Genomic DNA, 17,533 nt, shown 5'->3' with positions numbered 1-17,533 from the left:
ATCCAAGAGGTGAATTTTCTCTCCATTGGGCCTAGTGGTTCTGGGATGGAATGCACGGTAAAGCCTAAAGGGTATGTCTCGATGTAGGGCCTAGTGATCCCTGGATTAGACTGTGGATGCACGATAAAGCATAAGAGAATAGGAGGCACTCACATTCCTCACAGAGTAGGTGGAGAACTTTCGTGGCATCCATCTTGATTGGTGTTTTTCGATGTGTTCTATGAGTCACACATTCATGCTTGGAATATGGCATGGGGGTGATTAGCTGAAGAGAGACTTGGCTCAGCCAATATATGGTCGGGTGGAACGTGGTAGTCCCATCTGGTTGGTTCACTGCATTCATTAATGAGAAATTTATTCCCTTGATTTTCATGTGTAAATGTACTGATGTATGTATGGATTTTTATGATTGATATGTTTATGGTATTTATGTTCCTATTACGTTGGTTATATGTACATTTTATGACAGCATCTATATATGGCTCTTAGAATTATTTTACTTGTATATGAATGGATAATGTGTATATGACCTAATAGATGATAATGCAGGAAATGATATGATGGAACAATGGTTCATAGTGATTCTCATATAATTATGAGATCCCTACACTTGATTATGTTGTTTACACCTATAAGTTACATGTTGATGATGTGTTTGACAAAATTCCTGTCATGGCTAGTGGGGGTCTGGTTATGGTCTTGTTCAGCTTATTTATTCTGCCTCATTATTTCCCTGTACTTTTACTGATTTCAAGCTATCAATCCATTATGGATAGTGGTCCAGGCTCTGGGCCTGAAAAAGTTGCTTAAATCCTGGGGTCACTAGCACAAAACTGGAAACTTGGGTCTCTGATTGTTGGCAGGTAGGCTTGTGAGAGTGAATTTAGGTTTTTGGTCACTCCCTTGCCCATAACATGAGAGGGACTATGGCCTAAGGCATCTAGAACAATAGTGGGACTTAGGGACATGTTGTCTGAGTGGCTAACTTGTCTTTTGAGGGTTTTGTTGATGATGTTGGATTATTGTGTGTGATGTTCCATCGGTTCCACTTCCTTAAGGTCACATAGGAGGTTGAATCTTATCATAGTAACCTCTCGTTTCATGTTTACCCTGGTTGGCATGGTTACCTGGATGGATGTGAGAGGAGGGTGATACAAAGAATTTATTGTTGCATTTTTCAACACTACCTCTTAGTAAGAAAGGGATTATCAACCACCCCTATCCTGCACCTACGGAACTTGAACTTCCCTCTTGACAAAGCCTTTTTCAAAATGTCAGAATCTTATTCCTCTGTCAAATGTATTGTAGAAACATTATATGCCTCTGCACATAGTCCCTCAAATGGTGATACCAGATATTTATTTGCTTGGATCAATCGTGAAATACAAGATTCTCATAGATCTTGATGTAACTCTAATTATCACAGTAGATCACAGTTGGATCCATCACCTAAACAAGAAATCCTACAAGTATCTTTCTCATCCAAATCACATCACATGTTGCTTGAATTGCATCCATATATTTTTCTTCTGTCAAGCTAAGTGCCACAGATCTTTGTTTCCTGCTATACTAGGAAACAACCATAGACCCAACATTGAAAATTCCACCAAATGTACTCTTTCGGTATGATGGCCTGCCCACCCAATATGCATCTGTGAAGCCACACAATTTCACTCCTTTTTTCCGTATATACCATAGTCCAAACTGGGTAGTGCCTCTGAGGTACTGTAAGACATGCTTAGTCTCCTTCAAAAATAATTGGTTGGCCTAACCATAGCTTGACTCTGCTGGTTGACTGCATAGCATATATATGTTTGTGTGTTCACAAGATACCTTAGTGAACCCACTGGTTACTAATAAATGGTAGAATTCGTTTCTTCACCTAAAGTGGCATCCTCCCTCCTCCATTTGGTCGCTAGAGGTATCTCCAATGGTTTATAACTCTCCAATTGGAATCTCTGTAGTATCTCATTTGCATATTTTCCATGAGATACAAAATCCCCATTGCCTTGCCATACTTCTAACACAAGGAAGTAGTGCATGAGACCCATGTCCTTCATTTCAAATTCCCTTGTAAGGTCACCCTTGCAAGATCTAATCAATTTCTCATCACCAGTTAAAATTAAATCATCAACATATAGGAAAATAATAAGTAATTTACCTTCTACCAAGATATGATAGAGGTTTGCATCCGCTTAACTTTTGGTGAATCCAAAACCAGTGAGATAACTATCAATCCTAGTGTACCAAGCACTACGTGCTCATTTGATACTGTACAATGCTCGCTTGAGTCTGCACACATAAGACTCCCAATCAAAAGTCTCAAAACCTTATGGTTGCTTGATGTACACCTCCTTCTTAATAACTCTATTGAGAATGTTGTTTTTACATCCATCTGGTGGATCTTCCACCCCATTTACACATCCAATGCAAGAATTGATCTAATGGATTGGTACCTTGCTACAGGAGAAAAGGTTTCCTCATAGCCAATTCCCTCAACTTGAGAGTACCCCTTGGAGACAAATTTGGCCTTATACTTCTCTATGCTTTTGTATGGTACTTTCTTCACCTTGAATATCCATCTCGAACCCACAACTGATTTATATTCTGGTTTTGGAACCACTTCCCAAACACTATTCTTTACAATGGATTCATATTTCTTCACCATCAAATCCACCCATATAGGATTCTCTACTTCTTCATCAAAATGGGATGGCTCAATATCTACAAGATTAGTCATTAGATCCATGTAGCTAGTGTACCGATTAGGTGACCTTCTCTTCCTACACAAATTTGAAGGAGCTCCCACATTCTCCCTCGCATCCTACACAATTCTATCAGCTTCCCTGCTTTTTTAGTTCCTTCTCTAGATGGTATTACTTGAGTGGATGTATCCACTCTCTTCTACTCAATTTGTGCTTTCTCCACAAATTCATGAGGCTCCTCCTTTGGAGCTAAAAGTTCCTCTTCTGCTAGGGTCTAAATCTCCCTTTCAAGAGAGCATTGTATTTATTTCTCCTCATCAAACTTTACATCCCTTTGCACAATTTCATTTTGAGTGAAGGTAAGTATACATGGTAGTTGTGAGGAGTTTTTGTGTAACCCACAAATACCCCCAATTCTGTTGTCAGCTCAAGCTGCTTCCTTGATTCTTTGGATACATGGTAATAAGCAAAGGCTCCAAAAATCCCGAATTGCAACACATCCAAATTCTTCCTTGAGAAAGCCTCGTCTAGTGTAATCATACCAAGAATATGATGAGGACTCGTATTCTACAAGTAGATTTATGTGTTGCATGCCTCAACCCACAAATTTAGAGGTATTCCTTGGTCATGTAACATATCTTTCACAAGTCCCACAATGCTACAACTCTTTCTCTCAGCCACTCCATTCTGCTATGGGGTGTGGGTTTTTGTCATCTCTTATCGACTGCCTTCTTTTACATAGAAATTTCTGATTCATTCAACACATAATCACCTCCATTATCACTCTTGAGATCCTTCATCTTCTTGCCGATTTCTTTAACAACCAATTCCTTGAATTATATGAACTTGGAGAATGTCTCATCTTTCTTCCACGTGAAGAAGATCCAACACTTCCGTGAAAATTCATCAGTAAAAATGACAAAATGTTTATGTATGGTAGTGGAGGCTACCGAGAAAGGTCCACAAACATTAGAATGGATCCTTTCCAATATTGCATGTTCTTTGTTATCCTAATCATGGAATGTGGATTTTTTGTAATTCCCCAAAGTACATCCTTTGCATACGTCCTGCTACCCAAGTGTTCCTTTAGGGAGGCTAGTGGTTATTTGCTGGATAATCTTCAAGGCACCATGATGTGAATGGCAAACTCTTATGTGCCAAATTTCACCAACATCGCGACCCTGCAATTTCTCCACCTTAGTGCTTAATGCAGCACAATCATCCACATCTACCTTATACAAGTTTTGCACAGGAACCCTATTCTGATTCACCTATTTAATGGCTATGTGTCCCAAGAATGCTTTTCCTTTGCTGAAGATCACATCATAACCATAGTATTCCAAAATTGCAACCAAGATGAGATTTTTCTTTAGGCCCAGAACGAACATGACATTCTTGAGCCTGAGAGGGAAGCCTGAATCCCTATGAAAGGTGACTGTACCAATCTCGGTCATGTTATACCTTTCGTCATCCCCTAGCTCGATTTGTATCTGCATATCTTTCTTCTCCAGGTCATTGAAAAAGTCTTTATACCCTATAATGTGGAACGAGACATCTGATTTCAAGTACCACACACTCCCCATCATTATGTTGGCCATGCATGCAATCAAGGTAAACTTAAGCTTGAATTTTGAAGCCAAGGCTTCATGTAATTCTCCTTCTAAGGTCTTCTTGCTTTCTTTTTTGTGTGGACACTTTGTATCATAGTGCCTGAATTCATGACAATGAAATCATTTAATTTTGGAAAAATATTTTTCCTCCCTTGTCTAGATTCTAGTTTGGTTTAAGATTTCTTCCATTTTACTTTCTTTCCATTTCCAACCAATGAAAATTTATCTTCATCCTTTCCCTTTGATGAAGTCCCATCTCTGGTATTCCGCCTTATTTCCTCCTATACCAAATTAGACCATAAGCATTCCCAATTCGGTATTTTATCCCTCCTGTTCACTAAATCTTGACTAGGATTACCAAGTCATCCTATGAAATAGTAACACCAACTCTTACAAGCTCATCATGAACTTGTGTGAACTTGCTCAAATACTACAGGATAGTTTCCTTGATATTCCAAATTTTATCCTTGAGCACCATCTTCTTGCAGTCACTATTGTTCTAGAATAAATATGTCAGTTCCTTCCATATTGCATAACGATTTTCTTTCCCATGGATATTAGTGACAATGTGGTCTCGCACTCACTCTAATATTATTTTTCCTACCTTGGATACATCTTTCTTCCACTGAGAAAGGTTTTGGGCATCATATTCTGTTGGTTTTGCAAACATCTATCTTGATGTATGCTATCAATCCATTGTCATCAAATACCGTCTCCATATGATCCTTTCATGCGATGAAAGTAGAGCTTCCTTCCAACGCATACTCTACCCTCAACCCATTGAAGATTATCTTCTCAGCTATGAAGAGATCCTGCTACACCAAACTGCAAATTTGAACCTCCTAAGAAACAACTTCGAAATTTATGCTCTAATGTGAATCATTCTCTTATACCATGTGGAAATTATGGTGTAGATTTGCAACCACTCATGAAGTTTTAATCAAATTCACAAGACACAAAGATACTATGTTTCTCTACAAAATTTAATTCAAATTTTAGAACAAAAATTATAGATATGCAATAAGAAATAGCACACATGCACACAATAGTTTTCTTGGGGAAAGAAATCTTCTAAAAACCCCAATTCCTGATATGATGAATATAGATGTATTACAATTTCTTTGCTCAACTGAGCACAACATGTAAGTGAATAACCTATCTCTCTACTCATTGAGAAGTTATGAACCAGACGTAGTCAATTTCTACCTCTACTTGAGCCCATATTTCCTTGCAAAATTCCTGAGAAATTAGGCCCTTATTATTTAGGAATTTCTCCAAAATGGATTGGGCAAATCCCAAGGTTGATCATCTGACAGCATGCAACACCTGTACACTCAATAATAGTCTACAAATGATGCTACACTACCTTGGATTCTCTACCACAACTAGGGAACTTGAATTCTCTACATGTAGTAGCTATTTTTTGATGATTGATCAGTTAACTAGACAATCACTGAGTTTGACCGAAGTCCCACTACACAACTAACCTTCCACTAGTTCCTCCAATAGTTGGAACTAGTTTAACTGAAAACAACTTGAGATAATTGAATTTTATTGCTACAAATTAGCAATCACACATGCTTAACTAAACTCTAACTACTTCAACTCGGATTTACTAAGAAAATTGGTGACACAAGCAATATCGCACAATTTAACTGCATCCAAGTTGTTTGTTGATGTGGAAATTCAAATTTTCTCAATTTAATCAAGGAAAAGTCAAATTGAGAATTTATTGCTACATTTTTCCACAGAACATTCATTTCTCTATTATCTCTAAGAGCCAATTGTTATCGGGAAACCTAGTGTCTATGCAGCGCTGCTAGTCCCACTAAGACGGGTAGCTATCTTAGAAACAAACAGATTAAAGTTACTTTCGTTTTCCTTTATGAGAAGTAGATGAGAAGAAAGCAAGAGTGCCAACCTCTGTCTTTCGCTTGGTTCCTTACTTGTTTCCTCTCCCCTCTAACAGATCTTTGCCACTTCTTCCTTGCTTACCCTGATTCAAAGAGTACCTGTAAAGTCAAAGCAACATAATACTATCGAAGTACAGAGATCTACAATCATAAACAATATAGGACCAAATATATATTGAGCACACAAACACATCTATCATCAAACATGCAAGAATGTGGAGGAAAACTTGAATATCTTTATTTGATATAGAGATTAGAAGAGAGGATTACAACCCATTGACTTGACCCAACGTCATCCTGGCAGCATGAAAGCCCTTCTTCACCTCATGAAAAGCTTACATCACCTAACACTATGATGTTCCACCAAGAAACCAACAACACTTCCTTACAAGATACAAGATTCCAGCCTCTGGATCTTTGGGATGAGGGATCCATATATAGATGATTGCAAGGGGGTGAGTCAGCTTCTGGGATTTTGATTAGTGTCTTCTCTCTGATAGTTCTCGATTTCACTTGGAGATTGAAGATATCTTACTCATCCCTGGGTGAATTCAGAGAGGCAAGTGTCACAGGAGAAGTTTCTGGAAGATTCCATGATCATCCACCTTGCAAACTGTCTCTGCCATTTGTCTACTCTCACCCATCGCACCCTACAGAAGGGCTTTCCAGTATGCATCGCACTTTTTGCACTGAGCAGGTGAGATGCATCACACCCTTAGCACTGGGCAATCTGTATGGTCCAGTTTTGACCAGTTCTGAGTAGTTTTCTGTGGAGAACTTCTGGGAGATGATGTAATCAGATGACCTTGTTCCTTTAGGGCATGAAACAACACTTTTAGGGACTTAGAAGCCCTTGGTTTATGGACATATATGATTGGGGTTGCAGTGCCCAAAAATGTCTATAACAGTTGCCCCCTAAAGCATGAGGTCGTTAATCTTTTGATGTTGGGTGAAATGCTTTATCATGAGGATCTGAGGTTTTTCGTACTGGAAGGCGACCTGTAATAAGATACAATACAATAAATTATCTTCATAACATTTTCATGATCTAGCTAAGGCGGGCATTCCCATGCTCAGCCTTATCAATTCATTTTCATGTACATAGGATAGACAACCATCTGTGTGGCAGACTGATGATTCTAATAGAGCCATCATCCTTTGATCCAGATGATCATCTGTGCAGCAATGATGTACATTTGATGTCTTTATTTCCCTGAATATATCGCAGCCCGGATGGATGAAACTAGATCCGGGGTCTTCAAACTCGTCCAATCGTCGCCCGAAGTACAAGTCGGTCCATGTGAAAGATGTTCTGGAGTCAAAAATGAAGAGACATCACCTGATTACCAGCCAATGATGTAAGTTGTTAACAGGCGCAAGAGGAATCACCGATAATGATGATGACCCTCAAGGTACTATAATAAAATTCACATGGTGTGAAAATGAGACTTGGCATCGAACACCACGCAAAATCTTTCGGTCGAAGGCCATTGATGTAAACCTGTCGCCGGAAGTGAGGAACTTGCCATTGAGGCATGCAAGCTTCAAAGTACTGAAGGGTTGTCCCTAGGTCGACTTCTTGGATAATGAGCTGTCGTTGACAAGAAGTGACCCGTCATAGGAGGGCCTTAATGAATCCCACATCTACGACATGGAATGGAGAAAATGATTTTGTGGAGGTGAAAACAATCTGATGATACAAGGTTCAGGGTGGCGGTCATGAAAGAATGGAGCGTGAAGGTATTGCAGTGGGTGAGACACAAGTTGGGTTGGTGAATTCTCTGATCAACTTCTCTTGAACATATCGACAACGCTGAAATGGATTGGTAGCGTTAACCCCAAAGATGGATGGTATGATGGACCAATGGTAATATGACCGGTGAACGGAATAACCCAGTCTGACTCAGACATGGAGTGAAAGTGTCATGTTCAAGAGCGACTCGCTACCAATAAAGTTTCTTCAAGTTTTCTTCCCAATTTTCCCCAGTCATTGCTGACCAGTACCTCTTTATTTTTATCAAGCTTGAGGAGGATAACATATGCTTGTTCTATAATTTTCCCTTCGGGCAAACCCGTCGCTATGTTTTAAAGAGCCTAGCAACAATGAAACTCGTTCTTGTCTATATGGACAAGTTTGTCGCTATTGATTTTAATGAGCTTAATGAAAAAAACAACTCGGTCCTTTTTCAATTTTAGAGAGTCTGAAAAAGGACGGAAAGGAAACTCCAGTAATCCTTTTTCATCATATGATCCCTTAAGTCTGAAAAAGTATAAAATTATACGAAAGGGATGAATTTTTTATAGTTTTAACGAGCCGAACAAGACAAGCACTCGATCTTTTTGTGTAATAATCCCTCAGGTCCAAAAAGATTAAAATCTAGAGAAGGGATAGCACTTATGATAACATTAACGAGCTGGAGAGGCCAATGGCTCGGCAATCTTTTCATATTTTACGAGTCAGATGAAAATAGCTTAAAGGAGACTCGTTTTTGAGGAACGAGTAATATTTTCGGGTAGCTGCTAATTCCAGTTACGGTTTGGAATTTTCTAATCACGACAGTGTCACAAGGATGGCTAACACAATCACCCATCGCAGCTGTTCCTCAAAAGGGTAAACAATCAAATGGAGGCGTATGATCGGCTAAAACAGAGTGGAGGTGATGGTAGGAACACGACTAGAGATCAAAAGCTAATGATAATGCATTCGCAATGGTTATTTACCAGAGGTTGGTTCATTTTTTAATGAGCTTAAACTCTGGGGGAACATTTTCTCATTGCTTAGGTTTAATTTTTAATGAGCTTGAACTTCGCATAAAAACTGCTCGTGCCAGTCGCGTAATAAGGACGTCTCATCGATAGATTCCATTTTTGTGGAGCTTGCACGGTTCCAAGCTTTGCTCCATATCCTTTCATTATGCAAGTTAGGAACGACCAATCCTACGAGTTTAAAGAGTTGAGAATCTACAAACAAAGAAAATAAATGGTCGCTCTTCTCTTGCATGCAAAAAGGTTTGCATGCCCCCAGGTATAGTGAAATAGAGTTTCCAAACTACCATATAGAAGTTCTCGCATTTGCAAGATAGTTTCCATCCACATAGCAGATAGAAACACTTCCCGGCTTAGTCCATTTGGACAAAGGTGATTCTAGCTCCAACCACCTAACCTTGACGACGGAATCTTATTCCGGTCTAATCCCATTTTCCTCAATAGACAGGTGTCAAACTAGTCATATATCCTTCGTGGAAACCTACCCTATACCCAAAGTTTCCCTGCCGAAGCAGACCAGGGTGCATGCCCCCTGGGTTTCAGTCATGGCCACCGAATTACTCGCGTTCTTCAGGTGGACGAACTGGAGATTGATGAGACATTCCTTGCGTGAAAAGACGAGTTAGGGATGGCATTTTACTATTAGCTATGTGTGAGCCGGGGAATGAAAGCTGGTCTACGAGCTGGACCACTCGGCGTTCATGCAGAAAACACATTACTCAAAGGAGTGAGGAGACAATGGCTCCCATGCTATAAATATAGTTGCGCCCAAGGAGAAAATTATAATCTAAAGGTCCTTGGACTACCATTACGTTCAGATACATGGTTTTCCCTCTCAAGGTTATAGGAAAACTTGGAAGGATCCCTAACGGTCGACTGGCTCCTTTATCAAAGCCTGTTAGATTTCACATCTTAGGCAAAAGCGATGGTGAACCAAGCACTTTCCAAGAAGTTGAGGAAAGGATACTCAGAAAAGCCCCCTCATCTATGATGGTACCGACCATGACCATTCTGTGGGTTTGAACAATGATTCGGAATGGTACATTAGACGATATATGGGGTCTGTCTAGTAGATTCCAATCAAAGGAAACGACTAGGTTGCTCGGAGGTGGGACCGAATAAATGGCCAGATATGACCTTGAAAAACTTCCTTCCTGTGGTAAAGGAACAAGTAGATTGCCCCCATGTTCATCGGAGTCTGTGTTTACGAAAAGAATTTGAATGGTGTCATTCTCATTCTCTTCGGTTACTGTATCATATGAAGATGGACCTTCCGAAGACAAGACTGGGTCGACTGCCGCCTTGACCTTTTGACATTTTTCTGGTGTTGGCTCAGAAGGTTTATCTTCAATGATAGATGCCTTGACCGACCACAAAGTTGCGTCAGTCGGATTTTCAACTAGTGATGGACTCAACAAGAGTTTCTTGTACCCAGGAGGAAGCCGCAGCGGTGAAGCAGGACGGTTTTCCAAGACTCTTTTAGCCTCGTCCAGGAAGGGACAATGGTGGATGGCATGATTGCCTTCGCACAGTCTACAAGGAAATTTACATTTTCCCTTCTGTCCATAGACTTCGTTTTCACTAGTTGACGGTGTACTCTCAACATGATCGTCAGAGGTTGATGACATCGAATTGTGAAAACGAGGAGACCAGTCCCTTAAGATCCGAGGGATGCAAGGACAATCTCGATGATTGTGGTCTCCTTTGCAAATGACACATGGAGATTTAGGTTTGGATGGTGAAATGTGTGGATTTTCGCTAGATGATGCACGACTACCCCTTTTTGCCTTTGGCTCCTTCTTCTTCTTCTCCTTCTCCTTCCCTTTCTTCTTCTTCTTAGTTACTTGGTTTTTAGCTTTACCAGCTTCACCAAGCGAAGAGGAAGGAGGGGAGGGAGGAACAAGCTAAGCAGAAGGTTGGGGGGTAACTCTAGTATCATCTAGTCGATGACTTGATTGCTCAGGAATTGCGGTGGTTTGAAGGTCGAGAAGAGCCATATTGGCAAGCCGATTGTCAATCCTGGGAGGGACAATGTGGCCATATGAGGTGCACCAACATTTCCCCAAGAGGAGAAAGGACTAGGATTTCCCTAAAGGGGAAATCCTTGGTTGGTGGAATCCATTTTTCTCAACCTAAGACCAACGAGGGAACAGTGACGTTATTCCAATTAAAATAAATTTTAGACGCTTTGACACAACACGCTTTTTCAATTTTTAAGAATCGAGGAAAAGCTAAAGATGACTCTAGTCACCTTCGATTTTTAATGAGCCTGAAGTGACAAGTGCTCAGATGGACCTTTTCCTTTAAGGAGTCTGAAAAGGAACGAAAGAGACTACTCTGGAAATCTAGATAGAGGGATTACCAAACCAATCGCAAAACTGCAGAATACTTTTTACGGTACGGCAGTCAATCTTCCCAAATGTTGTGTTCAGTGCATTGCGATTGATAGGGCGGCAGACACGGCTTCCTAAGGATAAAGGATATAGCCTATTGTGGTTTCCCAATATATACTCGACGGTACGTGGGAGCACAAGTCCGTACTGGCACTTGTTGTCTCATAGAGGAGGAATCACCCAACCAACAATGAAAGCGATAGTTACCACGCTTTACGATGCCAGAATACGTCTCTAGCCTAGACTTCTAGATGTTGTGCATTAGGTTCCAAAGCATTTTTATCTTCATTGAATTTATTTTATAGTTGATCTTTCTTAAGAAGTTTTCCTTTCAGGTTCACCGCGTGATGTAGATATACAATTCCTAAAATGCAATCTAAGATGATAAACAATCATTTAATCTTCTTTTTGCAATGAAAATCATAGCTACTAAGGAAAGAGAAATGAGATTCTTTCAACATAGAGCAGAGAGCACACACTAGATGCACTGTCCTAAATCAAACCAACAAGCAGTCTAAATGCAAATGCACATGCATGTATTTTTTTTCGCTTTCTTAATGTGTGAATGACAAAAAGAATGCTAAGTACAAATCTGAATCGTTTCAAGCGACAGTACTAACGTTTTTCTTTTCAAAAGACGAAAGGAAGATAATGACGACACTTTGCGATTTTGAATTGAAAACTTCTTTCGACACTTGAAAAACTACTAATTCAAATCAAATACAAGAGTAACAGTGTAATCAACCATCAAGAACAATAGGATTCTTTTCTTTTACTGAAAACGACACTTGCGACACTTCCAAATCAAAAGATGACAGTTCGATTAAGCTACTTCTTTGTAAAAGAGAACTGCAAATGGCGCACAATACATAAAAACATTCACAATTCTTTGTACAATGGAGGCGGGATCATGCAAAGGAAGGGAGCTTCCATAGTGGAATACTGATCACAGACATCAAAACTCCTGAATAAAGCTAAAGAGAGTGAAGAAAAACCAAAATCTGGAGGCAAAATTAACCTTTTCTGATCATCGCAGCTATAACACAGGGAAACAGGGATGCATCTCACCTACTGCACACGGGAGGTGCGATGCATCTAGATTTCCTTGAAGAGAGGGTGCGATGGTACAGGGTCGAGACTTCAACTTGGTCTTTGGTCACAGTTTACAGCTCAGTTTAGGGATTTAGGCCGAGCTAATGATAGTCAATAAATAGAAATCACAGGGGTTGATCTAATGAGGTTACTTCAGCCACCACCAGGGCAATTAGGATGTTCGCAAATCGATTGTTTAGTTTATAAACAAAACTCAGAGATATACTGAAGCAGCATTGATCTACTTTGAACTTGCATAGAAAATGCAGTTCGAAGGCTAGCTGGCTTGACTTCAGGCTCTATCTATAGTTTATAAAACAAACAAATATAGACAAGCAAACAAGCTATTTGATCCCCAGCGGAGTCACCATTTCGTTATCGGGAAATCTAGTGTCTAGGCAGAGCTGCTAGTCCCACTAAGATGGGTAGATATATTAGAAACAAATAGATTAAAGTTACTTTCGTTTTCCTTTATGAGAAGTAGATGAGAAGAAAGCAAGAGTACCAACCTCTGTCTTTCGCTTGGTTCCTTGCTTGTTTCCTCTCCCCTCTGACAGATCTTTGCCGCTCCTTCCTTACTTACCCCGATTCAAAGAGTACCTGTAAAGTCAAAGCAGAATAATACTATCAAAGTACAGAGATCTACAATCATAAACAATATAGGACCAGATATATATTGACCACACAAACACATATATCATCAAACATGCAAGAATGTGGAGGAAAAATTGAATAGCTCTATTGATATAGAGATTAGAAGAGAGGATTACAACCCATTGATCTGACCCAGCATCATCCTCCCAGCATGAAAGCTCTTCTTCACCTCATGAAAAGCTTAGATCACCCAAAACTATGATGTTCCACCAAGAAACCAACAACACTTCCTTACAAGATACAAGATTCCAGCCTCTGGATCTCTGGGATGAGGGATCTATATATAGATGATTGCAAGGGGGTGAGTCAGCTTTTGGGATTTTGATTAGTGTCTTCTCTCTGATAGTTCTTGATTCCACTTGGAGATTGAACATCTCTTACTCAGCCCTGGGCGAATTCAGAGAGGCAAGTGTCACAAGAGAGGTTTCTGGGAGATTCCATGATCATCCACCTTGCAAACTGTCTTTGCCATTTGTCTACTCTCGTCCCATCACACCCTATAGAAGGGTTTTCCAGTATGCATCGCACTTTTTACACTGAGCAGGTGAGATGCATCGCACCCTTAGCACTGGGCAATTTGTATGGTCCAGTTTTGACTAGTTCTGAGCAGTTTTCTGTGGAGAACTTCTGGGGGATGATGTAATCAGCTGACCTTGTTCCTTTAGGGCATGAAACAACACTTTTAGGGACTTAGAAGCCCTTGGTTTATGGACAAATATGATTTGGTTTGCAGTGCCCAAAAATGTCTATAACAACAACCCTGATATAAAGGTGAATAGATGAGTGTATACCTATTGTATCTCTCTCAAAATTTGATTTTATATGATTATATAAGATATTCCCATAATCCTCCATAACTTAGATATGCCAAAAATGTAAGGGAAAATTTGGGAGATGGGCCCAAATCAACATCTGAGTGATTAACATAACCTAGAACAAATTCTAGGAATCGAGAAGTTAAAAAATATATATATATCTTCTTCTCAAAACCATGGACCCTCAAAAACTTGTTGATAATTAACATGAAAAAAATGAACTCTAAAAAATAATTTTAACACAGAGATATCTCATAAATATTTGTCCAAGATGAGGTGATAGAGTTGCATCATTTATATACGGAGCATGGGTTATTATAAGTATCTAGGTTTTGTTTCTGCTTGATGATGCAACTGCATGCTAAGCTAGATCAGAGGATGTTAGTTGGTTGATTGCATTGAATAATATTGGATGCTACTAGGTTGATAACGTTGAGTAATATATACTTTCTTTCATTGAATTATATCAACCTACTAGCATCCTCAAAATCAACTTTTAGTTTGGGGTGCAAGCCTCTAGGTTGATGTGATGGCATGCTTCCTCACTTTGGTATTAACATAACTCATGGTTTTGGTGTCATTCCTAATCTATCATTTTTAACTTATTGTTGGTATTTATTGGATCATATAAGGTATCTTAGTATAGTGACTTATCTTTACATTGAGATGTCATTCCCTATTAATTCTCCTCTTCTACGTTTTCACGTGTATTCAAGTTAAAGAACAATATTTATATGTACATCGTTAAAAAAAGGCATTAGCCACATCAAAATCTTTATGAAATTAAAGGTTTGAGAAATTAACTTTGGGTTCCAAGCCTGAAAGTTAATGTGATAACGTATTTTTTCATTTTATTAGCAACATAGTCAACCATTTCAATATTATAATTTATAAAATATCTTAAATTTATACCTTTTATTTATATAATTTCATTCAAATTAGTATTCCTTTTCTTCGAATGTTTTAAGAAAACCTTCTCTATTAAAAAAAAAAAAATCAAGCAACTAATATTTATAAATGCAATATAAAAAATGTGGAGACAAGACACTATTATTCAAAGAAGATCTGTAAAACCCTAATTTCATTTATGAAAACCCTAACTATGATGATGAATTTTATTCCCTTTTCAATCGCTCTTCCTATTGCAAGTGCCAACATAGGGCATAATAATCCCTCTTACAATAGGATTGTTTTAGGATATAATTGATTCGAATTGGATCATTATATTTTTTTCATTCAACTCGATACTTCAAAGTGGAAAAGGTGGATGAATCAGCTCACAGGACCATTTTTATCAGTGGGACACAATTTGGAAAAATGGAGTTTAAAACCTTCCAAGAGTATTTTGAGGCATCAAATGATATTTTTGGGGGGTAAAACTTCATCACTTTAGCATCACACCTATTTTTCCTATTCTACACACATAGACTTTCCAATAGCATAAGGATCATGTCAATCGAATTTGGTATGCGAAAGTTATGCCACTCAGAAGTGGAACTTCCTATTTTCACTACCATAATTCAAGAGGATATCATGTTAGCCCCCATAATTCATGGAAAATAGCCTAGCCACATGATTATGGTGTAGAAGATTCTAGAAGAGTTTATATTCTAGCTCTGGTTAAGAGTTGATCTAGTAAAACCTAACCATTAGTGTAATATCTGATAATCATCAAAATGGTTTTCTCGATAATCATAACCATAGTTATAATGACTCTGGTAATCATTTTTAGAGTTATAGGCAAATTGAGAGTGATAATGATTGCCAACGTTATAACCAATATAATAACCATTGCTAGCATTATAACCATGCTAATAATCATTGTCAAAGTTATAGCTATATCCAGTTCAGTTATCATTACTTCCCTAGTAGTTATCATTAATGCCACCATTATAACAAGTTTGTATATAATCATTGTTTCTGCCATAACCGGCTTGATAATCACTTCCAGTGTTTTCAGTATCATATTCAACATAGTCAGTTTGACAATAGGAGGGTCCGTAGGGGCTCCGATTAGCTCCAGAGCTATAATCATAATTGGAATTCATGTTATCATATCTATCCTCCTTTTGATGGTGGTAGAAGAAGTGCTGATGGTGCCCTTCAGACATGCTTATTTATAAGGGAAAAAAATGTATGTAGATGCTATATTCAAACCCAAAACATAGAATTTTTCAAAAATTCATTAAGGAGAGAGGGGTGCAGAGTAGCTATATAGATGTAGTGTATAGAGAGGAGGAAACAAAAAAACAAACTTCTATTCTTAAACTTAGCACATACATAATTACCAAGTTGCAGATGTGGGTTTTTTTGGCCTTATACACTTTGACACATAGTACAATGACCCAATCACGGGTATATAAAGTCCCAACTTACTAAATATGGAATCATGTTATTTCTATTTGACTTGACTCAACTCCATAACTAACTGCTCCATCCAAACTCACACTAAATTAGACTTCTCCAATTATAAATTGAACTCGAACTTTTAATATTTAACTTAACTTAACTCAACCGAACTCAACCGCTCACTTCATACATCACATGCACATAGTAGTAATTACAATTTCCAACAAATATGATGATATATACAATGAATATATAGTGGGTAGGTTGGGGTAGGACATTTGATAGATCAAAACTAGATGGTGGGCCAAATTATGTTGTAAAAGATAAGTTCAATGGTATGGTGGATTAGCGTGGTTTGGTAGATTCCATCACCTCCAAGGAACATGTTGACGGTGTTTGAAATCTATCAACCAAGGGGGTCTCCCCTATGTGAAGTCCCAATTAGACCTCACACTATTTGGAATAGGATCCCCATCTGAAGTATCAGCCTGGTTACCATATATTCTTATAAATTTTCCTCGGCTTTAATTGTCAGCAAGAGAGAGAAGAATGTATATGCCTTTGCAAAAGGAAAGTAAGTGTTGCTGGTGAATGTTTGGTTGTAGGTGTATCAAGGTTCATCTAATGTAGAGGGAGGAAAGGTGAGACTCTAAGAGATAGGTAATAGAAACACCCTATTATAGGAACACACAAGAGAAAAGAGAATTGCCTAAAATCAAGAAGAATAGTCCACATAGATGAAACGATTTTTACAACCATTACAACACATTTTCAATTATATAAGAACTAAAATAACCAAAATAGTTCAACTACTTTAGTATAGATGAAATCAAACATGAAACATAAAAATCCACAGAACAATCTTACAAATATTCAAAATCAAGTCATGAAAACATCTTTTCCATTAGGCTTCAAGTATTAATTAAAAGTCCTAAGATACATTACAACGAACATCGCTAGCTCCAATAGTGTAGCGTTAGAGCCACAAATTGACCCCAAAGTATCGAGTCTGTCTCTCTGATGTATTATGGGAGAAGCTAATGTGAAAAAAAATTTGCATGAATAATGAGGGTGTATATAAAAAAATGGGATGATCCTTCACCTCCCTTATGACTCTTTGACTACCTTCATGATTGTTTGACTTCTCATGACTTTTTGACTTCCTACATGACTTTTCACATTACATAAATGACTCTTGGACTTCCACTTTACATTACAATTTCCAATATAGAATTA

The sequence above is a fragment of the Pinus tabuliformis genome, chromosome 5_2, assembly GCF_031772625.1.
Source record: "Pinus tabuliformis cultivar Carrire ecotype Pingquan chromosome 5_2, CPIR1, whole genome shotgun sequence".
NCBI classification, from domain to species: Eukaryota; Viridiplantae; Streptophyta; class Pinopsida; order Pinales; family Pinaceae; genus Pinus; species Pinus tabuliformis.
Note: the sequence above shows the minus strand (reverse complement) of the source record.